This window comes from Stylophora pistillata, chromosome 2, assembly GCF_964205215.1.
Source record: "Stylophora pistillata chromosome 2, jaStyPist1.2, whole genome shotgun sequence".
NCBI classification, from domain to species: Eukaryota; Metazoa; Cnidaria; class Anthozoa; order Scleractinia; family Pocilloporidae; genus Stylophora; species Stylophora pistillata.
In genome coordinates, this window is record NC_142520.1 from 30,111,929 (window position 1) to 30,136,697 (window position 24,769).

Here is a 24,769-nt window from a genome sequence, read left to right on the forward strand (position 1 = left end):
ATTTTTTTACGAAGATGAAAAGCTGCTCAAACACAAGTCCAAAGTAATGTGTAATAAGTGAAACACAATTTATAGAAATAAACAGGCTATTGATCCTCTTCGAAACTATGGTATAGTAGTGGATGAATGTAGTAAGAAAAACTTCAGGAGGAATACTGTCAAGGACACCACTATAAGACACCATTATAAACAAATCATTTCAAAATTTCAACCAATCTGTAACCCCACCATAGACTCCACAGCCTCCTCCCCCAAAGGAAGAGTTGTAGATACGCGCTAAGGCGCAAAAGTGATTTCACTCTCCCCATATGCAAAACCGAGCGCTTGAAGAACAGTTTTATTTTTAGCCATATTTATAAGATGTAGATAATTTTCCTTCTTTCTCAACGACGAAGTTGTAATATTTTTTATACGTCCTTTTTATCATCTGTATTTGTACATATTCCATAATTCAGCCTATGGCTGCAAGGTGTTTATAATAAAGTATCTATCTATCTATCCAAATCACAGTTTTCCTTTGCTTCTCGTTTCACAACAGAGCCCTTTGAATCCAGGCTGACAAGCACAAACATAACTGTTCGCTCGGTCAGTACAAGTACCACCGTTTACACAGGGATTGTTGGAACACTCATTGATATGATTATTGTTTTTGTATGGCTTGCTCTTCAAGCATCAAGTGTAAAGCACCTGGCATTCCATTTTTTAGCTCATTGGCCACGTTTTTAAATATCCTCTCTTGATATGGTTACGAATCACAGAGTGCATCAAGATGATGAATTGAGGAAACAAAAAAAGGAGTGTGATCACACATGTTGCACGTTTGTTTTTGCAGGGATGCATTTATATAAGTTGGTATGCCTCTGCTTTATCTATGCACTATGCAAAACTTCATCATAATTTAATGCTACCCTGGCCTGTCATGGCATTTCCTTTACATCCTTGTACTTTGGGTAGGTTACCCAAAGACATGGCTGGCCTTGATTTTCCACCTTTGTTTCTGTTCAAAGGTTATAGTCATAATGAAGTGCTGTCAGTGGTAGGATTGATAGCCCATATTTAGCACAACAATTGAAGATAAGTAATTGATACACATGATGCACGATCCTCGCAGTAGATAGCGCTATTTAAGCAATAGCAAAAATCAGACCTGAAAAAAATCAGGCCTGTACGGGATTCGAACCACTGACCTCTGCGATACTAGTGCAGCGCTCTACCAATTGAGCTAACAAGCCAACTGGGAGCAGGCCGTTAAGTTGATTCGTAGTAAACCAGTGAAAGTGATAAATGAGATACAGTGAAATATATGAAGTTCATATATTTTGTACTGTGGTATTAGATACATATGATGCACGATCCTCGCAGTAGATAGCGCTATTTAAGCATACAGGCCTGATTTTCGCTATTGCTTAAATACAATTTGCTGTAACTGAAACTTTGCCAATCTCGTGAAGTTATTTCGTCGCACGGGCCACGCAGGTATGTCGAGCAACTGGCGCTCATGCTTACGTAGCTTTCTTTGCGCGACAAAATCTAACCTTAGCTTTGTCAGCTGTAAAGTCTTTCACAATATGGCCAAGGTTGCAGAGAACGTTAAGTTCGTGGACGACCTCTAGCAAGCGCTTAGAGAAAGCTTAGCTGTGTTTTCGGTTAGCTAATTAAAATCTGAACAAAAATAATAATCGAGAACATCGTGGGAAGGAGAGATGTTTTCGAACAGTTACCGAAGGGGTTTGGAAAGAGTTTAATCTTTCAACTGCTGCCTAGAGTGTTCAAATTCTTGAGCTCGAAAGGCCACGGATTCTCTTCTAGTCCCTTGGTCATTGTCATTTCACCTCTTGTCGATTGTTGAAGACCAAGTTAAATACCTTTGATCATTGGGAATAGATGCTGCCTCCCGGTTAGCTCAATTGGTTAGAGCGCCGGATTGTGTTGTGCGGGAGGTCGAGGGTTCGAGCCCCGGCCGGACCGATACTCATGGTCTTAAAATAAGTGAGGAGAATTTGCTACCTTTCTATAATAAAGAAATGGATAGATATTCTAGTCTTCTCGGATAAGGACGAATAAACCGTAGGCCCCGTCTCCTGCAGGGTTAGGGGTAGGAGACGTTAATTTCCCACGCACGAGAATACTGTGTTGTGGATGTCCTCCCTTGGGGTGGGATGGGTTGGAATTGGCCCTGAAAGGCCCCCATGGGGAGTGGTCAACTAACGTATGTAATGTAATATGTAATGTAATGCTGCTTTCATTGGGGAAAACAAAACCAAAGACAAGGAAATATGGGATGGAAAGGGCGGGTTTGCTTTATTGTAAATGTCAGCTTAGTATAGGGTTATCTACCGACATCTAATAAACAAAAGTTTCCACCCTTAGCTTTTCTTTTATGTCAGGCGAGGATTAGATTAGATTTTGGCGCGTACAGAAAGCTGCATAAGCGCCAGTTGCTCAACATACCTGCGTGGCCCGTGCGACAAAATAGCTTCACGGGATTGGAAAAGTTTCAGTTACAGTAAATTAGACAAAAAATCTAGAGACATTTAAGCTTACATCTTATATAACGTTTAAACCGACATATCAATGCCTGCAACCATTATGTTTTATACGAACCTCGCAACTTTTAAACATGTTCTCTTGTGATACCTGCGAAAGTATTCTGTATAATTACCGGTAAGATTTTGGCGGACAATCTGATCGATTTCTCTTGCATTGTGTGCTGAGACTGAAACTTTTCACCTCGGACAAAGCTTCGTCGCACGGCCCAAACAAACATATAGCGAGCAACAGAGCTTCTTGTTATATGTCCATATTAAAACACACGAAAGGACTCCAAAGCACACTTCACTCTGATTGGGCAGAAAAACACAAAGATTTCTGGCACCAATCAGATGCCAGAACGACTGCGACCGTTTGGAACTAGTCTTGTAAGACAATGTCCCCAGGGGCTCTTCTGCCCTTAACTTGAAATCGACTCACAGCCCCTGGGTCTCCGAGGATGGGTAAACCGTTACTATACGTAAATAAATGTACGTTTCAACTTTTCTTCTTTGAAATTATCAGACTGTGAGTGTAGCCATTCTAGGCATATCATAGAGGAACTAATTTGACCTGCCCACCAAAATAAATATAAATACTTCTGATAATTTTTCAGTCAAGTCAAGTCATCTTTATTTAGGCAGGGTAGCCTCATCAGCCATAAGCTGGTATCAAAAGGGGCCCTGCATAAAATTAAGACTACATGATAAAAATTTAATAATTACCTTCAAATTATGTACAAGGAGTTTAAAAAAAATTGAATAAAAATGAAGTACAATTTTTCTAGATCAATACAATAAAAAAGAGCAATTAAAGTATGTTCAAGTATTATATTAATAGAAAACCAACGACTAAAATGAAAATTAAGAGAGTTCTTAAAATTGGAAAGGGATGTGGCTTCTTTTACTGGTGTGGGTAAAGTATTCTGTTTTTAACAAAATAGTACCTGGTACTTTGCTGTTCTTATACAGTGAAATTAACTACCAGTACTATGCTTTATATGAAATTTCATAATCCTGCAGAGTATATATATATATATGGGCTGGTCTACATCTTTGGGGCAAATTGATTAACCACAGAATGGTGGCCCGCTAGAAAGTTTATCTTCTCAACTGTAGAGGCCTTTTCCATGGCTTTTGCCTGGCCTGGTTAAGTAAGGAATGTAGATAACTTTTCATACTCCCACAGTAATATATAGGCATTGATATTCATGAATTGAAGTTAATATGGCTACATTAATGCAATTTTTAAAAGGAGAGGTAAGACTTTATTCTAGCAAAACAAATTTGTTTGTGTATAAATCTTACATGGCGGATTATGAGTCTTAGAGAATAAATAAATAGATAACAAAGAAAATAAAATCAAATTTAACTCATGGAAAGTTCAATCGTTGCATGTTGTTGAGGTCTAGAAAACGTGAGATGAGAACGAACAGAACGATCACGATGTAGGAACACTTGCCCTTCTTGGAGACATGGCCAGCTGAAAAGTGTTTTCCATGTTTGGGAATGGTACCCAGGGTAATCCTTTTTCATGCTTAGTCTACGTGGATACTCATTAGGCCGAGAAATCAAATATGAAATGGCATTGGAACATGCGCAGTGTGAAAGATTTGCGGACTTAAAAAATGTTGCCCTACAAAGCTTTATGTGAGAAATGTCGCGATATGTTTGAAGAAAAAGGGTTTTCGGTCAAGTCACCCAAAAGTCGTCTTGTCCAAAATCAGGGTCATGTCGCCAGAAATTTATAGTCATGTCGCCCGATATTTTGAGTCATGTCACCCGAAATTTCATATTGCTCAAAAAGATTCTAAAAGTGCAAATGCGTTAAAAAGCTAGTCAGAGTGAAATGCGAAACTGTGAAACTCAGGTTGTTTGTTTCGCTGTCGTTTGATATCACGAAGATAGTAATCCTAAAATAAAACACAAAAATTAAAAAAAATAGTAACAGTATGGTTCTCACTGTTGTTGTTTTATATGTGGAAGCATTCTGTTTGGAAAGAAGGTCCACATCACTACAATTGGAACATTGGAAAACGCCGCCATCTTCAATACAACGCGTGCTCAAGAATCATCACTGTAAAGTCAGACATGCCCCTTCACAGCAGCGAGAATCTTGGTGGCAGCAACGGCACCAGTAGTGGGGGGAGGGGGTGGTGGTTGTGGGACTGTTTTCCCGTCACAATTCGTCCATTCTTTTCTTTCACAGTAGCCCTGCAGTAATTCCCTTTCAGGCGCTCCATACATTGCCAAAAGGTGGTCTCTTTCCCGCGCTCCTTAACATTATAGGTGAAGCCCCTTGCGTCAATCAACTTCTTTTTTCGATGGATGGTCCCATCATCTATTATTCAGTAGGTTAACTGCTCTGGGACCGCTTTGTTCGCTTGGTTAACAATAAACAACAAAAACCGCTGTAAAAGTTTCAGGTTGTTTTTTATACAATAAATCAAACTAAGACAACTTGATGTATTCTCCTGATATGTGTGAAAAATTCTGATAACTGAAAGTGTTCCGCTTTTAATTACTAGAATCTGTACTGTAGAATGAGCAGTTTAGTTCATAGCCACGAACAGCACTGAAATGAACAGCGATATTTGAGTCTTTGTTTAACTCCATATTTGCATAGGTTAGCGGACGAAACCATTTTACTAGTCAACATTTTACGAGTTTATTCCTTGCGATTTACTTTTCTTCAAGTTTAAACACTCGATAAAATTTTAGTCGACACGACTTAGGATTTCGGGCGATATGACTACGAATTTCGGGCAACAGGACTCTGGTTCCGGGCGACAAGACTTCGGGCGAGATGACTTTCGGGCGACTTGACCGGTTACCAGATAAAGTGGATAGTCAAAATGTCCACGTCTAAATCATTAAAAATCAACGTAAGCAACACTCACAAGAATTCCTACGATCCCCCGATGTACCTAAGTTCGGCCCCGGACGGTAATTTTTTTTTACCTCTAATGGCCTCTCTGTTGTTTAAATCCGCCTGTGTTTACCGTTATCCATGTCTCACCAGGCCGATGTAGTAAGGTAGTGTTTCCAAATTGTCCACGTCAGAACGTTGTCTACGATGATCGATTGTCCATTTGAGACATATTTCAAGGCATAGAGAGCCGTTTATGTTCGGCCGAAATAGCCGACAAAATCACATATTTAATTTTTCTCCTGGTATTGACCTCTTTTGCGAAACGAGCGCTTCTGTAAGCAAAAAAATAAGTCAAATTTGGTGAAATCTTGAAACTCACAAGAAGCGGCTAAATTCAGGAATGGCTCCGACCACAGGTGACCCAGGACCGCTGTGGTTAAATCGTTTAATAGAGAGAACATATGGGCCGAAGTTTAGGTCTGGAAATTTGCTTGAAAATGGAAATAAAAATCAATGAAACTTACCCATGTGGCGATTTTTTGTTGTCCTTAAGAGCAAATGTGCCCAAAAATCGAACATTTTGAAAATATGGTGGCAACAGCCAAAAAATCGATTCGGCTCATATTTCCTCAAGTTAGGTTGGCCTAAGAGTAAAACAAACCGCTGTGGCTTTTGAAGCTCAAAATTTCAGACGCATCTCGGAGCGTCGCGTCACAACATGAAAAATCCTGGATTGATAAAAAGTACCAAACCTTGAAAAACAACATCAAAACATGTTGATTGCAATTTGAGCAATTCTTGACCATTAATTTACACAATCTAATTAAATTTGTCTGACCTACTTCCAACTAGGTTAAAAATAGGTCTAAAGTAGCCCGTGATTTAACTATGTGCTATACGAAATAACAAACCGGAAATCTGGGTTTCGGAAGGCGGAAGGTAGTTCTTTTGGATCTCCAAAGGATTTTTTGGGGAAATGATTCTGGGCGATTTAATCAAATTATAAAGTTGGATAAAATCGCCGATTCGACGGTGTGGTCAATTAGTCGAAAATGTATACATACTCATGCAAACTCAATTTTTCGCATTTTACGTCCAATCTACTGCTTATTTAACATAATATGCTCTTTCCTTCCATGCTTCTGAGGATTGCAGTCCTGAAATTTTTTGCATCTCCCTCACAATAGCGATATTACTTGGAAGCATGTCTCCGGGTTTTTGATTTGAGGTTTCTCTATTCCCAATTCGTTGAAAAAGAGACTGTAATTACTTCACGTAAGAGATCTTCGCTTAAATGTTAGTCTTGAACCGAACCATGAACCAAATGTAAGCGGAATTTTGCTGGTTCAGGAACGTGTTTCCCGTGGGCGGAACAACGCTAATTAATTAAAAATGAGATCTACTGAAATCGACAACTTCGCAAAAACAGAACATTGTACTGTGAAACACATGGCTTCAGGAAATTAGGTCTTATAATCAACGGGGCGGTGCCTCTATTAGAAAAGTAAATAAGATGTTAAGAAGAGGTCCTTCTGTCACCGATAAGATGACATATGTAGCTAGTATGCTTTTATCGGGCCCCCGCCCTCGGGTTTGGAAAATTAGGAACGTTATTTGATAAACAAGCGTTTAAAGGAATTGTGGATAATGTGAGGCATTATAAGAAACGTGGTCTGCGCTACGCGCATTATTGCCTGAGGAATTACCTCTGCAGTAAAATCGAAGACGTGGTGTTTGCAAAAGAAGATAAAACTCTCTTCCAGTGGGTACCTCCAGAGTGCGAAGTAGATTTGTACAAATTAATCATGAAGCCAGCTGTCTATGCATTGCCCGATCGTATATTTTTTCTCATGCTTTTTATGAGATGGTACAGGAGAAAATATACATATATATCTTATCATCAATTGTATACACAGTACCTTTCCAAGTATTAGATCACATACTACTGTGTGCGACTCTGGTGTTCTTCAATCGTTCTTAAATCGCGCCAAAAGATAACATGTCAAAGAAGAGACTCACAGACTACCGTCGTAATATGGGAAGTTTAGGTGGAGTCAACCCGTATCCCAAAGCCAACAAAATTCCGATATCTCAAGCCAAATCAGTGTTAGAGAAAAATTTAGCCTCCACCTTGCATAAACCTCGCCGCCGCCGAGGAGAATTTGCACCCGTATTGGTCTTTGACATAGACGAACAATGGGTAGCCGATCTGATCGAAGTGCAAACCATTGCTAAAGAGAATAAAGGAAATCGATACATTTTGGTGGTGGTGGATGCCTTTTCAAAATACGCGTGGGCTGAACCCATTAAAAAGAAAACGGGAAAAGAGGTTACCGAAGCGTTTGCTAAAGTCTTAAAGCAGGGGAGAATTCCACAGAAATTACAGACAGATGCGGGAAAAGAATTATACAATTAAACATTTCAATAGTGTTAAAATCATATGGAATTCATGATTTTTCAACGCACGGGGATGAGGGTCCCCAATAGGGTTCTTTAATCCCGCTATCCCGACCGGAATTTTCCCTCAATCCCGAGATCCCGACGGTTTCTACCGGCTAATCCCGATCCCGGTCATATTTTCTTAATTCCTTACCTCAGCAAAAATGATCCTTGAGGTTCCGTTTCAGATTCGCTCACAGCAAACGCAAGCACTGACTACTACGTTGAATTAGCTGTATCTCTCTGTACTAAAACGATGATCTAGTTAATTTGTTTTTTTGGGTTTTTTTTTTCTTTTTTTCTGTTTTGCCTCTTTTGTTCGATAACACCTGCCCCCCGGATCACTTCGATCCCTGAAAAAAGTGTCTCTCGGAGATGATAGCGATCAATGAAGAGCATAAAGGGTACATGTGATCACGACATACCACGGCAAATTCACTGTTCACTAAACACATGGCAAGTCACCGTCAATCGCAACTCAGAAGACAGTTTGCTAATTCACAATTTTCAGCCATGGCAACGATCATCTGGAGATTCCATAAAATCGAGTACAATTGCGCTCAACAGATACTGAAACATATATTCTTTTCGACCCCAGTTTAACCAGTGCTACATGTTTCGGCTCAAAATGCCGTAATCACCGGTAACCAAAGCGTTCTATAAGAGGTTGAAATAAGAGCCTGTATGGATTACAATTTCGAACGAAAACTATTTCTGTTTTCCTTTGATAAGCTACGATAAAGTTCGAACCTCTCTAAGTGGTGTCCTTTTTATGTCGCCGAAATGCTTCTGTAAGCCATTTGAGCGATTTTGACGCGTATAAAGAGTACGCGTCACTGTATTGTAGCTTTCAAAGGAAAAACAGAGCTTGTTTAAATTTTAAATCCATACAAACTCTTATAGTACGCTTTGGTCACCTGCGGCTAAATTGATGCGAAATGTTTACTTGATGATTGCTATCATCTAGGAGCTTCTTTAGCAATTCGCTGCAATTAAACTATAATTCTGCTATTGAAGCGAACAGTTCTTCCGAAACTAGAAACCGTTCCAAGCAAAAAAGTGGCCTCGCGATCCAGCGACAGAATTCCACCAACATCATCGTCGGCCTCTTCGTTACTAGTAGACTCGTCATCCAAATCTTACTGCTCGAATCGTACTCCAGTATGCCGTCTTCCTCGTCTGCTTCTTCGGCTTCGTTTCTCCGTTGTTCCCCGAAGCGTTCAAGGGAGACTGACTCACCCGGTCGCACCTCTCTCTGGTAGGGGTAGGAAGGCAGGGTTTCGGCGCGTTCGGACACAGGATACCAAGACTTTGGATTTGTAAAATAGATCGCCGCCCAATGGGTCGTTCTCTTGATACCTTCTGTGGCTGCATTTCCAAAGTTTCTTGCATAATCCAACACTATTTCTAGCCTGCAAAAAGGGCCGCCTCTCGTCGGTTTCGGCTACTGGGGACGTTAACAAATCAAAACGTATAACTTAGAACCTTTCAATAGCGAATGCCGGAAGGATTATAAGAAGCGGCTGTATTTAGAAGAAAACAACAATCAACCAAGGAAAAACCCTCAAAATTAAACAGAAGCAAACAAGCATGGTCTGCTGTGAAGTATCTGGTTACTGAGGTCATTGGTTTGTCTGGAAACGTGATGGAAACATGATGCTACGCGAAATTGCCCTTTACTCATTACTGATATTAATAGACCGTAAAAAAGCGTCAATTTTCACTGTCAAAGTTCTCGCAATTCATTGTCTTCATTCGCAATGTAATAGTTCCAAAAGTCTAAATTAGTAAAAGCAAGAAACAGTACTTGCCTAACTGTTTCCCTGACGGACTTTAATGTCTTCTCCTTCCGTGGAAGTTGTGCCCGAAATTTCTCCTTACGAAGAAACGAATTTCCGCTCTTCCCCTTCTCATAAAACAAAGCCACGCAGCTCATAACATCGACAACATCATTGTCGATGTTAACCGACATCGCTAGGGCGCGTTAAACTACGCAAACGATAACTAGCTAGTCTCCCTCGCGCCGAATATCCCACGCGCACCGATCAGGATCTGTATAAACTTGACACTAGAAATATCACGGTCAACAAATAACAAAGGTCACAAAGACATTGTCAAATTGGATTCTCCTTTCGGCCAAGGTGTCCAAGGTTCACGAAAATAGACCACAGATCACCATAGGGATCACAGAGAAGGGTGATAGGGTCGTGGAAAACGTGGATGCCAACTAGGTCATTGTTCGGCTATTTCCGACCATTTCCAACGTTAATAAGATGTGCTAGCTAAGATGACTGCATGATTTTCTTTGCATATTTCAGACTCTGAAATTCCCGAATCTCGGTTTCTTTAAAGCGACATTTCCCGATTCCCGCCTGTTAAAAGCGCCAAATCTCGTGTCCGGGTCATAAATACAATCCCGAATCTCGTCCTATTTTTCCTTCAAAATCTCGAATCCCGGCCTTCAAATAAGCCAAATCCCGGATCCCGAGAAACCTATTGGGGACCCTCGGGGATGCCAGAGCGAGTATCGCAGAACGTTTCATTCGTACGTTAAAAACGAAATTATATCGTTATTAGACTGCAGCCAACACCCTGAAATATGTGGATGCGCTCCCAAAGTTGGTAAATCAATACATTTCATCGCACATTTCATCGCAGCATAAAAACAACACCTTCCAAAGTAAGCGAAACCAATAAAAGTCAAGTGCGGGAATCGCTATACGGAATCACGAAAAACGAAAAAAACCCGTGTTTGTGTCAGGAATCTTCCGATTGCTTCTAACACAGAGATTTTGCCGATAATATTCACGTTAAAATGACCCACAGAGTCGACTCACTTAACTATTTTTAGTGTCCCAAAACCAAAACTCGCTCAATCACACGTCGCCTCGCATGCGCACATGGTTATTTTTCCTTAAATCCTAATCTTACATCACGTGATTACAGCTAATCACGAGAACAAAAGGAACAAAGCTCACTTCCTCAGTTTGACAGTCACGCAGTCCATTTCTCAACATATTTAAAGTAGGAGATAAAGTGCGGCTTAATAAAAAGTTTTGTGCGTTTAAAAAAGCTGTTTACCAGGGTGGACAGAAGAAGTCTTTGAAATTCGTAAAGTAGTGCCTGGACAAGTGACAACCTATAAAGTGAGAGAATTATACGAGACACCTTTAAAAGGAAGCTGTTATGCGTGGGATTTACAAAAAGTACAGGTAGACGCGTCGAGGTATTTTCGAGTGGAAAGGGTATTAAAGAAAACAAAAGATAAATTGTTTGTCAAGTGGAAAGGATATCCCAGCAAATACAACTGCTGGATTCTAAAAAAAGATTTAAAAGTAATCGTGTCACCATGAGAGGCGGAGCGTTACGAAGATTTAAAGTCTATGTGCCCGAACAACAAAAAGGGGGTTCGTTAATGCGATGGAATCCTTTGGCCCCGCCTCCACCCTTTTTGAGAAGTTGGGGAAAGAATGAAGCGGGAGCAGGTGAAAAATATGATCAAAGATATGGCCAGAGAAACAAAGAGAAGGGTTAAAAGGATGCGAAAAACGATGCGAAAAACGATGCGAAAAGAAGATTGAATAGAACACTAGACGATATTTTTGGCGAATAAACAAAATGATACGCGTGAGTGAAGTTAGACAGGGGAGTTCTCACATAGGTATTGAATCCGCACCTCCCACAGATGCCGTGTCCACGATCTTAAAAAGATATAAAAGAAAAAGGAGAGGGGGCCAACGAGGGGACTTTTTACCTAGGCGTATAAAGCAAATAAAACGTCGGCAGCGTCCTCAGAGACGCAGAAGATGTTGAATCATCAACATGTCCATCAAAGACGCAGAGAATAATCCAAGTTTAAGAATATCTCGCGTACCTCCCGTAGATCTTTCTACGGGAAAGTATAGCTACATGAAAGTATCATTTCAGATATCCAGCATCACGCCGATGGAAATCTACGTTCCTAAACAGGCCGAGTTTATAGACGTGGGAAGAAGTTTTGTCGAAATAGATTTGTTATTTAAAACCACCGGTAATGCAAATCTCACAACTAGGACGACTAATGCAGCAAATCTCACATGCCTGGGCAACAATATCGCACATACTCTGTTCAAACAAATCAATTGTAAGCTGAATGGAACACTCATCATTGAACGAGTAGACATGTATCACCTCAAAGCCTACATTCAGACACTCTTGAATTATGACCGAGCGGACGGAGAGCAGTTGCTAGCCACAGCGGGATGGAGAAACTCCATTGATTCCCCCGAGACCTACACAGAAAATAACGTGACCGGTAATCACTGTTAAGGACATTAGCCAGAAGGCTCATATTTTGATTGATTATTGATTAGTTCACTAATTTCAGAATGATCTTAGATAGCCACATAGTTACAATGCTTATCTGTTTTTCTGTATTTCTATTGGTTTTGTAATCGGACCTTTCAGCGTCACCACGCGCATGTAAAAGGCAAATTTAGCGTCCCTTTAATCAGTTCTTCGTAAGTTTTGAATAGCCTTGGTAAACTTTCGCCCTTTCGTTTTCTCAACCTCTGGCACAAGCGGGACCGATATGTGAGTACCTTTGTAACTTTGTTTTTTCCTTTCCATGCTTTTCAGTGTTGGGCGACAATATACAAACAAATATTGCAATGATCTGTATAGATTTAAGATTTAAAGGCCAAAATTCGTGCCAATTTGCGAGTCAGTGAACGCCCATCATTTAGATAGAACAATGGGCTGTTTATCAGTCATCAAAACTCTTTTAATTTGTTTCCAAACTTTTGTTCCGTTTTACTTATATTGTTAATCTCGTTATAGACTTTAGAGCCCAGTATTTGACACGCGATTCTTTGATCATGTATTCCGCGGCTTTTCGTTAGATCGATAGAACTTCTTTGTATTGTTGTTTCAGTTTATGATCGATCCTTCGATAGATTGATTGACTGTCAGAATAATCGTTATTTTCGTCATTGATTGTGGTTCGTGGTCGATTGCCTTTCAAGAATAAAGATTCGCGCAAACAGTCAACTTTGGGTTGTCATTTCGGTCAGTAAAATAGTCCCAAACACCTCCTTAACCGCGTTTTGGAGCGACACGCCCTTGAACTTGAGAATTTAGATTTTAGTCGCCGTAAACGCTACAGTAGAATATCGTCGCATCATTCCGCCATTGGTTATGAATTCTAGCTGAACTTCGCTTTTATCGTTGAAAACTCGTCTTTCCTGGCAAAACAATGAGCATAGGTAGCGCATCTACATTCCACGGTTCACCAGATACGGATATTGATGTGCCGCCACAAGCCAGGAGACCACCCAAAAGCGTGACAGGCGTACAGCCATCCGATTTCGAAACCTCGAAAGGAACTGGTCGTATAAGAAAAATGACGGAAAGGGGATTGGCTTTTCTTTTGAAAATTAAGCTCCCGAATCGACATAATGCTTATAAGAAACTTAAGGAACAGATGCAAAAGATCCTTGCGTTACGCGACTCACCAGAGACCGAAATGGAACAATTAGAGGGAGAGAGATTTTATCTCGATCATTTGAAGGACAAATTCAATGACGCTCACAAGGAGTACGATGACTTGTTAACATCAAAGGAGGAAAGGGAAGCTTCGTATCAGTGGTTCGATATCCGAGATCAAGAATTTTTTGAGTGTCGGAGTAGACTTTGCGAACGCAAAGTGTCTGTCGGTAGCGGTAGTGGGTGATGCGTCTCGGATGTCGCGTACAACAGTCGTTGGGGTTGCCATGATCATAGTTCTCTCAAGTCTTACCCGTTGAACGTGGTTGTCACTGATAAGAAGAACAACCTTATGTTTCCACTGCCGCAGTTTATCAAGCTTAGTTCGAGTTTGTGGTACAAAGTCTTGTGAAGCAAGATGGCGACTTACACGTGTTGGTATGCGCTGCTTCTTTTCGCTCTTTTCACTCTTGGAGGATTCGGTTCTGGTCTCGCATACTTATCTCCCACCAAATATATATGTGCTGGACCTAAGGACATGGGTAATGTCTCTACCCAGCTTCAGTTCTTTGGTTCTTTGAGCTCATGTCTGCATCGTCAAAATTACATGCGAAGAAGCAAGAAGGCATACCTCGGACGGCGTGCTTTGTACTATTGAACAGTACTGCTACGACTCAGCTATTACTGTTGAAGTTATCTGGAAACGTGGAGTCTAATCCCGGCCCTCAGGGGCCTCAAGGAAGTTTTAATAATTCTTCTAAAACACTTTGTAGTAATTGTGCTAAAACCATGAGAAGGAACCAAAATGGCTTCCGCTGCTCGTCTTGCCCGGCAGTATTCCACATCAAATGTACGAAAATGAGCAAGAACGAGCTGTCCTGCTATCGGAGAGAAGGGATCTGGTATTGCTTTTCTTGTACGATGCCTCAATTTTCTGACAGCTTCTTTGATGATCTCTCACCTTCGGCGGCATGCGATTCAAGCTCCACTGGCGAGGTTTTTGAGATTGCGGAGGAACATTCAGGAGACTCTGTTGACTGGTTTTTCAGGAACGTCAATGGTTATTACAAATCCAATCTGAAAATAGGTCATTTGAACATCAACTCTTTACAAAATAAGCTTGACGAGGTCAAGAATATTCTTAACAAGTGCCTATTTGACATTTTCTTTATTTCGGAGACAAAACTCGATGGTACAACCTCAGATAGTTTTCTCCAACAACGGGATATCGCACTATTCGACGTGATCGCAAGAAAGGAGCTGGTGGCTTGATAGCTTTTGTACGGGAAGATATTCCTGTCTGTCGACGACGTAATCTGGAGCCCGAATCAGTCGAATCATTATGTCTTGATGTCATGGATTCTAAATAGGCTCGCTTTATAGTGTGTGCGTGCTACAGATCACCTAAATTCTGTAAAATTACTGATTTCTTGTCGTCGCTTACATCAGCTATTGAACTTGTGTATACAAGCCGTCAGGAAATATTATTGATTGGTGATTTTAATATCGACTTGCTTGTTGGGGAGCATGGTGTTGATGCTGAGGATAACTCACTCATGGATCTTTGTGATAGGTTCTGTTCGCAAAACCAAATTAGTGAACCGAGAAGGGTGACTGAAAAAACAAAGTCTTTACTCGATGTCATTCTCGCTAGCCATCCGGAACGATATGCAATTTGTGGTAATTTGCATATGGGTCTCAGTGATCACGATCTTATCTATGCAGTGCGAAAGAATAAATTACCAAGGGCTAAGGCACGTGAAATTGAATACAGAAGTATGCGACAATTTGATTTAGAAAAATTTTTAAATGACCTAAAAGCTGTTCCCTGGAGTTCTGCTTACATTTATGACGACGTTGATGATCTATGGCACCATTGGGCTCAATTGTACACTGAAGTGTTGGACAAACACGCACCAATAAAGAAAAAACGGGTCAGAGGTGATCAGTTGCCATGGATAACTCCATTAATTCAACGCGAAATCTCGCGTCGTAATCGACTGTTTAAGAAACATGCAAAGAGCCCAACAACAACCTCTTGGGAGGAATTCAAGAAACAGAGAAACAAGGTCACATCCCTGAAACGAAAAGGGTTGAAGGCGTTCTGCATGGAGGCATCGTCAAACACTAAACATCATGGTGAGTTTTGGAATAAGTTGAGACCTTTGTTGCCAAGCAAAGAAAAGAAGCAATCAAAGATAATTCTGATTGAGAATGAGCGTGTAATTACCGATTCATTAATGGTGGCTGAAATGTTCAACAACTACTTTTGCGAGGTGTCCAGGAGTGATGGTGACAGTAAGGAAATGGTTGAGTTTGTTGATCATCCTAGTGTTAAAGTCATTGCTGAGAAAACTTGTGATGATGTTTTTGACCTCGTCCCAGTTGATGTTGGCTACATAAGGAAAATTTTGGATACTCTTGACCCTCGCAAGGCTGTTGGCTGCGATAAGATATCTCAGAGGCTACTTCGTTTATCCTCACCCGTTATTGCCGAGCCGGTTACCCGTTTAATCAATTATTTTATTACCAATCGTCAATGGCCAATAGTTTGGAAAAGCGGTGACGTTGTTCCTGTTTTCAAGAAGGAAAGTATGACGGATAAGACCTGCTATCGTCCAGTTTCTGTTCTGACTTCCTTATCGAAATTATATGAGAAGGTATTGTTCGATCAAATCTATGAAGCCTTTTATTGGCGACTCTCACCGAACCTGTCTGGCTTTCTCAAGGGTCACTCGTGTTGCACGGCCTTATTGAAATTGACTGAAGATTGGAGAGCCTCTCTTGACAGAAGAGAAGCTGTTGCAGCGGTGGCTATCGACTTAAGTAAAGCTTTTGACTCTGTTTGTCACCCGCTTCTCCTAGCTAAATTAAAGGGATATGGTTTTACGCATGATGCGCTGGAAACTATGACCGCTTACCTTACTGGACGGAGACAGAGAGTCAAACTTGATGGTGTATATTCTTCGTGGAGAACCGTTAAAACTGGTGTACCACAGGGGTCCCTGTTGGGTCCACTCTTATTTAATTTGTATGTTAATGATCTTAATTATTTTATTACTAATACGTCCTTGAGGCTATACGTTGACGACACTACTCATTACGCCTCTGATGTCTCACCAACAGAATTGCAGTATATAATTAACTCTGATCTGAGCGTTCTATCGAGATGGTTCTCAATGAATTTTTTACAGATTAATGCCGCCAAAACGCAAGCTATCGCTATTGGCCCGTCTTCATATCAGTATGATTTCCATCTTAATGATTCTAATGTCCATACAAAGGACACACTCAAAATGCTTGGGGTGGTCCTAGATAGCAAATTAACATTTAAAGCGCACATAAAGCAACAGCTGAATAAGGGATGCGCAAAGGCTTCGGCTTTGCGGAGAATACGTAAGTTTATTTAAAAGGACGTGTTAGTTCGTTTATATTTCGTTTATATTTCTCCCTCATCTCGAGTACTGCAGTCCCCTTTTACTGGGAGTAGGTAACGCGGAGACTACAAAAATAGAGACAACTAATTACTTTATATTAAGAACTATATTAGGCTTCTCGAAGTCTGTGTCATACGACTTCCTCCTCAAGTTGGCCGACATTAAGTCTTTGGAGAATCGTAGGCAATTCCAATCGTTAGTTATGTTATATCATGAGTGCTTGTATGATAAGGGGGCTCCTTATATAAGTGATTTTTTTCATTTTAGAAATGTACCGTATAGTTTGCGCGGGCTCAGTACACGGCTAGATTTACCTCCTTTTAATCTTGAGTTTTTACATCGGTATTTTTCATTTTTAGCTAGTAAACTTCGGAATGCGCTACCCCCTAGACTCAGAGAATCTCAAGATATTGTTTCATTCAAGCGTTCTCTTAAAGCCCACATGGCTTAGTGGTAGTGATTGTAAATATCGTTATTGTTAATATTGTTAATATTGTAACTTTTTATTGATAGCTCTTGTCTACGATCTTCGATCCTGTTTTTAGTTATTTAATAGATCTACTTATTATTTGTATTCTTACAGAAATTATGTTTTATTTCTAATTGTACATACACGTACACGTTTTAACGAGAACTTCTGTACTCCTAGGTGTCACGTGTTTAAATAAAGGACTGATTGATTGATCCATGCGTATGAAAGAAATTCGGCCAGTTGGGCCCCATCTGTTAAATCGGGTCACAGCAGGAAGTCAAAGGCGTCTGGCGAGTCGACAGTAAGTTCCTCGTCCACAAAGCTTCTCTCTCGCGCGCTAGTCGATGCGGCAGCTAAGGCCGCGAAATTGCAGGCTGAAATGGAATTTCTAGAAATGGAAAAGGAACTAAGACGGTTGCAAATAGAAAAGGAACTAGCCATTGCAAGCGCTGAAGAAAGTGCAATCAAACGAGTTCTCGAACAGGAAAGATTATCGGGCGATAAAGACTTGACAAGTGGTGAAGGCGTCAAGCAGGAGTTGAAGCCGGAGGTAGGGGTCCAAAATATTAAGCAAGAGAGGAGCTGTGTCAACCCGCTCGCCCCTCCGTTCATCCCTAGAAGCGAACCTACACCAGCCTCCAAGCCCTTGATACCGAAGCCCGCAATTACTTCGCATCTCCAGGATAGTGGTGTCGACACAACTCTTCAGCAGATAGTCAGCTTACAAGCGAAGCAAACAGAGTTAAGTTCGTTACTTATCAATCAGCAACAAATAAACAACCTTCCGGTAAAGGAGCCGCCAGTTTTCACCGGAGACTACCTCGAATATCCAGCCTTCGTGACTGCCTTCGATGCTATAATCTCCAAGAGTGTGCCTTCGAACAGAGATCGACTCTTTTTCTTGAATAAGTACACTAAAGGCAAGGCGAACGACGTTGTAAAGGGTTACCTGGCCATGAACTCTGACACCGCTTACGAAAAGGCTCGAAATATGTTTGACCACCGTTTTGGAAAGAGGGTCTTAATGGGGTTAACCGATAGGCGTAAAATGGCCAAAAATTTAGTCGATAGCCGTAAAAATTGAAAAATTTTAACCGTTAGCCGTAAATGTGGTCAAAAGAGGTAACCGTAAAAAAAATTGTTCCCTAAATTTCTTAATTTTAAGGAAGGTGCTAAACTTACTTATGACCTGTTTCATTTCTTATTTTGCTGACTTTGACTCGGTACATGTTGTACATGTGGTTCATACGTTTATAGGCCAAGCTCGTTTCAAGGACCCCCGGTAGTCTCCCTTGACCTCACTTGGCCTGTGTTTTGTTGGACAAGTTGACAGCTTTTTGTTTTAAGATCTCCAATTTCTTCACCCAGTGTGCATGTGAGTTGAACGATGTCGGTATTGAAAGCTGTTGTTAGTTTTTATCGAACGGGTGAGGAAAGGCCAAGCGAAAGATACAAGGCAAGACTCAAAGTCCAAGAAGAGCATCGGACACTTTCAGCGTTCAAGAAAAACGTTATTGACTTTCAAACAACAACAAACATATGAAACATATGAAACATATGAAACATATGAAACATATGAAAAGTTCTTGGTCTTAACGAGCAAGCCAGGAAGTTCGGTCTTGGGAAATTTGACCTTAAACTTTACCGCCTCGCCAAAATCAGCGGCAAGATAGAAAATTACTCTTTATCGACCCAGCAGCAGCTAGATCTGGAACTACCCCTGTTGCTTGACTCAGATAGTGAAAGCGAGTTGAACTCTTAAAGTTATGAATTTTGTACGTGACTAGTAGGATGCCGCGTGGCAAGAAATTTTTGCGGGTCTTTTATCTTGCAGATTGCAGAAACTAAATTAGCTCCCCACATGTTTGGGGAGCTAATTGTTTCGATAGCGAAAGACTGGTTTTCTTACTGAGGATTAATATTTGTTATTTTCAGGAGATCGCGAGCTTGAAATACCTGAGTAAAGCAACTAGCAGAGATTTCACTCTTTGCAAAACGCTTACTGTTGATCACTAAGGCATGGGTCGCACTTGGCAAAGTTTGGTGTGAATGTGGTCACTTTGGTGTAAAAATCTGTCATCGGAGCACATTGCCTAATGCGACCCTAACTTTTCCAGTTCGCAAAAACTTTGAAAACCGGCCAAAACATCAAAGACGCCGTAGTGCTTGGGTGGGGCAGGTAGATTTCGGAAAACTCCGGCTAAACAATAGCTATCACAGCGGTAACTATCATCGCTTGTCAGTAAACAGCAAACGACTCGACTGGTCGCGGAACTGACCAGGCATATGGCGCTCGAAGTAATCTTCGCCGAGGTCGATTTCTCGGTCTCATCATAGTGGCAGTCAAAACAGTTACACAGGCGTTAACCCATCTTTCATAGATCATACGAAAGACAAAAAAGGGCTCGTGATTTAACTGAATAAGAAGAATAAGTATCACCGTGATCGTAATTAACAATGCTTCAACGGGACGCATTTTTTTAACGTTTGTTTTCCTTTTTCAGCTCACTGCTCTCTCCCCATAGCACGTCGATAAATGTGTGTATGATTTATCAAAGTGTCATCACTGACATTTTTTTCACCTCGCGCGACCCTGATAGTTGAAACCAAAAGTTTGCTTTCCGGTTGCGGTTTCAAATTTTCTGTGGTTTTTTTGCCGGCAAAGTTGAAAACTTTGCCCAAGTGCGACCCATACCTTAAGTATTGAAAAGCCCCTTGGGGAATACTAATAAAGTAAAGTTGCCGGTAAACATTGTCAATTTGTAAGCTGCTGCAGACAGTCGTTCTCAGCAGTCCTTCGCTATCGTAAAAAACACTGGACCCTGAAATTTGTTTTTTTTAATAACTGAATGCCTATTTGCAGATCCATTATTGATTCATGTTAACAACAGATACCCGAAGCTGCAAAAAACGCCTCTGACATTCACAGGAAGTTGATTTATTTTCATAATGAACTGCTATGAGGAATGATCATTTTCATCCCTCACAAAAGAAATGTTAGTTCCCTGGCAATAGCTTAAACTTTTTTTTTTCGGTTTAAAACAAAGAGCACATGTCATTTTAAGAGAATGAGATCGAAAAATCTCATATTCAAAGATCTTCAAGGCCGTGCTTCTTAGCTTGGCTCCGACACTTTGAAATGTGAGTCTAAGAGTCACGGAAATGTGACAAACAGGTCACCACTCCTACAAGTAAATGTAAGAATGCATGACGTAAGTTAAGTTGTGTATGACCTTGTATTGAATCCTTTTTCGTAGTTCACAATTCTATGCGTAAAATAATATTAGAAGTGGTATGACTTATCAAATATTAAATTTTTTCAAAAGAATAACTCATTTAAGCCTGAGATGACCATAACACCTTTATTTTGCTTTAAAGATTAAAAGAACACAGGTTTATTAATATTTAACCTTTTGGAACCAAAGAAATTAATTTTTAACTTTTTCGTTAACCGTAACTGTAAAAAATTAACCGATAGCCGTAAAAGAGCCAAAATTTTAGCCGATAACCGTAAAAGCCAGCACCCCGTTGAGACCCTCTTAGACTTACCTAATCATTTTAAGCAACATATGGCAATCTGCGGTCTTTCCTTACACTTAGGTAGCACGGAAAGCCCTAAAACTCTTGAACAAAAGCTCATCTTTCAAACTGGCAGTCTAAATCCCACAGGGATCAACGAACGCTTTTCATTCCACTAATTTATTCGTGTTTTTCTCGTTGCCATGTTCCCACCAATAACGTAGCTCCATTTTCTGCCTTTAAAAGCACACACAACCCCCAATTTCTCTATTCGCTCCGACGAAGGGCTAACGCTCGAAACGTCGGCTTTTGTAATCGTTACGGTGGCCAATTTACCATTTCAACTTTGTTGATATATCCAAATTACAAGTCGAATAAATCAAGACACGGACCGTCCAAAGAGGACAGAAAATTTCTTGAGATAGCCGAACGAGGGATTCACCGGTGTGATAACGGCCATTACGAACTTCCGCTACCTCTGAAAGACGAAAAAATCGAGCTCCTTAACAACAGATCCACTGCGCTCAGTGAGAATCAGCGAACAGCCACATCGAGAACTAGAGCATCATATCGATCAGGAGTACTTCTGGACGGACAACAAGGTGGTACTTGGATACATAAGGAATGAGAGTAGGCGATTTCAAGTGTTTGTTTCCAACAGAGTCCAAGACATTCAAGACAACATCTCTGTCGATCAGTGGAGGTACATTGAATCAAAACAGAATCCAGCAGACGAAGCATCGCGAGGCATGAAAGCACAAGAGATACTAGATTCCCGATGGATCACTGGACCACCATTTCTTTGGGAGAAAGAAACACAGTGGCCTACCAGCAACGAAGATCACAACCTTCAGGATAGCGATCCAGAAGTAAAGTCTGTCGCCATGGCAACCGCCCAGGAAGCCACAGAAAAGTTAACAGAGAAGTTAACCCTTGAAGAGAGAATAGAATATTTTTCTGACTGGTATCGAGCGAAACGCGCAGTTGCCATTTGTCGACGCTACGTCGGATTCCTGAAAGAGCGCGTACCCAAGAAACGTGGTAACAACGAAGAACTTCAAGAAGTTAAGGTCGAAGACTTGGAAAGCGCAGAGCGCGCAACAATTCGTGCAGTACAGTTAAAGGCCTTTAAAGAAGAAATAGCAACTTTGAGGAACATGAAGCAAGAAAACACAGACAAAGAAAGTAGAGTCCTCACACGGCAAAGAAAAACTAGCATGAAAACAGGTAGTTCGCTTTACAAGCTTGATCCATTTCTAGATGTTAACGGAATTTTGCGAGTTGGTGGACGTCTCAGACGGGCAACCCTAGTTGATGACATCAAGTTCCCCATCATACTTCCGCGAGACAGTCATGTTACCCACCTGGTCGCTAAACATTATCACCAACGCATACATCACCAAGGCAAGGGAATGACCTTAAATGAAATACGCTCGAATGGTTTTTGGATACTCGGAGGTTCATCGATAGTCACCAACTTGATTTCGTCTTGCGTCAAGTGCCAGAGACTCCGCGGTTCAGTTCAAGAGCAAAGAATGTCAGATCTACCTGAAGACCGCCTTGAATCCACACCACCTTTCACTTATTGCGCCGTGGATTACTTTGGGCCCTTCATTGTTAAAAATGGTCGTACAGAGCTGAAACGCTATGGTGTCCTCTTTACCTGCTTGGCGTCGAGAGCTAAACACCTCGAGATCGCTTACTCGCTCGAGACTGACTCCTTCATCAATGCCTTGAGGAGATTCACTAGTCGCCGTGGTCCCATCCGCCAGCTAAGGAGTGACCAGGGTACAAACTTCGTTGGAGCTCGTAAAGAACTTACCCAAGCGCTAGCTGAGATGGACCAAGAGAAGTTAAAAACGACTCTACTAGAAGAACAGTGCAATTGGTTTTCCTTCAAGATGAACGTCCCGGCAGCGAGCCACATGGGAGGAGCTTGGGAGCGCCAAATTAGATCCGTGCGTAACGTTCTCTCATCACTATTGCAGGATAACGGCAAACGGCTGGACGATGAGTCTCTTAGAACCTTGATGTGTGAAGCCGAAGCAATAGTCAATAGTCGCCCTTTGACAGTGAACCAACTTGCTGATCCAGATTCGCCAAGTCCTTTAACCCCTAACCATGAAGTCAAAGGTTGTTTTTGCTCCGCCAGGCGCGTTCCAGCCATCAGACGCTTATTTCAGGAAGCGCTGGAGGCGAGTCCAACACCTGGCGAGCGAGTTCTGGACTCGCTGGAAAAAGGAATTTCTTCTCAGTCTCCAGGATCGGCAGAAGTGGACGCGCAATCGGAGAAATTTACAAGTTGATGACGTCGTCATGATCAAAGACGAGAATCTCTCTAGGAGCACATGGCAACTTGCTCGTGTTTCAACTGTTTACCCTAGCTCTGATGGCCAAGTCCGTAAAGTCCAAATAGCTCTTGCGGATAGCTGTTTGGATAAACGAGGGAAGAGGATTGGCTCAGTGCGGTGAGACCAATCCAGAAGCTAGTGTTGTTGATGCCAGCGCCAAGGGACGAGAACCGGAGTAATTCCTGGCCGAGGAGCCTTGACAAGAAATGAACTGAACTTTGTGAGGAAAATTTATTTAGTCAACGCTTGAGCTTTGATAGATTAATAATTACGATAGGTGAAATATGAATATTTCAGGGAAGCCATGTTAAGGACATTAGCCAGAAGGCTCATTTTTTGATTGATTATTGATTAGTTCACTAATTTCAGAATGATCTTAGATAGCCACATAGTTAAAATGCTTATCTGTTTTTCTGTATTTCTATTGGTTTTGTAATCGGACCTTTCAGCGTAACCACGTGCATATAAAAGGCAAATTTAGCGTCTCTTTAATCAGTTCTTCGTAAGTTTTGAATAGCCTTGGTAAACTTTCGCCCTTTCGTTTTCTCAACCTCTGGCACAAGCGGGACCGACATGTGAGTACCTTTGTAACTTTGTTTTTTCCTTTCCAGGCTTTTCAGTGTTGGGCGACAATATACAAACAAATATTGCAATGATCTGTATAGATTTAAGATTTAAAGGCCAAATTCGTGCCAATGTGCGAGTCAGTTAACGCCCATCATTTAGATAGAACAATGGGCTGTTTATCAGTCATCAAAACTCTTTTAATTTGTTTCCAAACTTTTGTTCCGTTTTACTTATATTGTTAATCTCGTTATAGACTTTAGAGCCCAGTATTTGACACGCGATTCTTTGATCATGTATTCCGCGGCTTTTCGTCAGATTGATAGAACTTCGTTGTATTCTTGTTTCAGTTTATGATCGATCGTTCGATAGATTGATTGACTGTCAGAATAATCGTTATTTTCGTCATTGATTGTGGTTCGTGGTCGATTGCCTTTCAAGAATAAAGATTCGTTCAAACATTCAACTTTGGGTTGTCATTTCGATCAGTAAAATAGTCCCAAACACCTTGTTAACCGCGTTTTGGAGCGACACGCCCTTGACCTTGAATTATGACCGAGCGGACGGAGAACAGTTGCTAGCCACAGCGGAATGGAGAAACTCCATTGATTCCCCCGAGACCTACAGAGCAAATAACGTGACCGGTAATCATGGAGACCACACAGCCCTCTCCACAAATCAGGCATTCCCTTCGTTGTGTAAGAAATCATTTCATGTTTGACACATCGGTGTTTTACGCTCGCATTGATATTTCACTGTTCCGCTTGGAGACACGGTTAAACAATACTCACAAACAAGGAGTTAAGATATAACTTGTTAACTTTGACTATTTTTATCATCCAATTACAGGTCGGAGCCATTCCTGTATTTAGTCGCTAGTCACAAAATAGTCGCTATCTTTGAAAGGCCTTGTAACGGGTGTTACGACCTGTTTCGGTTACAATTTGACTTTAAATTTCGACGTATTCGATTTTAGGGGGTCGTTGTTTTCGTAATCTCGAAAACTAAGACGGGTCTTACGTCTTTCGTCTTCGTTTTCGAGGGTCTTAGTTTTCGTGACACCCCTTTGTAACCTAGTTTTTTAGCGGATTTCCGCTGTACTGAAGCTGTTAATCTCATGGAGT

The 24,769-nt window shown here is 41.1% G+C and overlaps 1 pseudogene; it reads left to right on the top strand.

Annotated features, from left to right (window-relative positions):
- Positions 1–13,746: 13,746 nt before the first annotated feature.
- Positions 13,747–17,423, top strand: LOC148738279 (uncharacterized; annotated as a pseudogene).
- Positions 17,424–24,769: the final 7,346 nt, after the last annotated feature.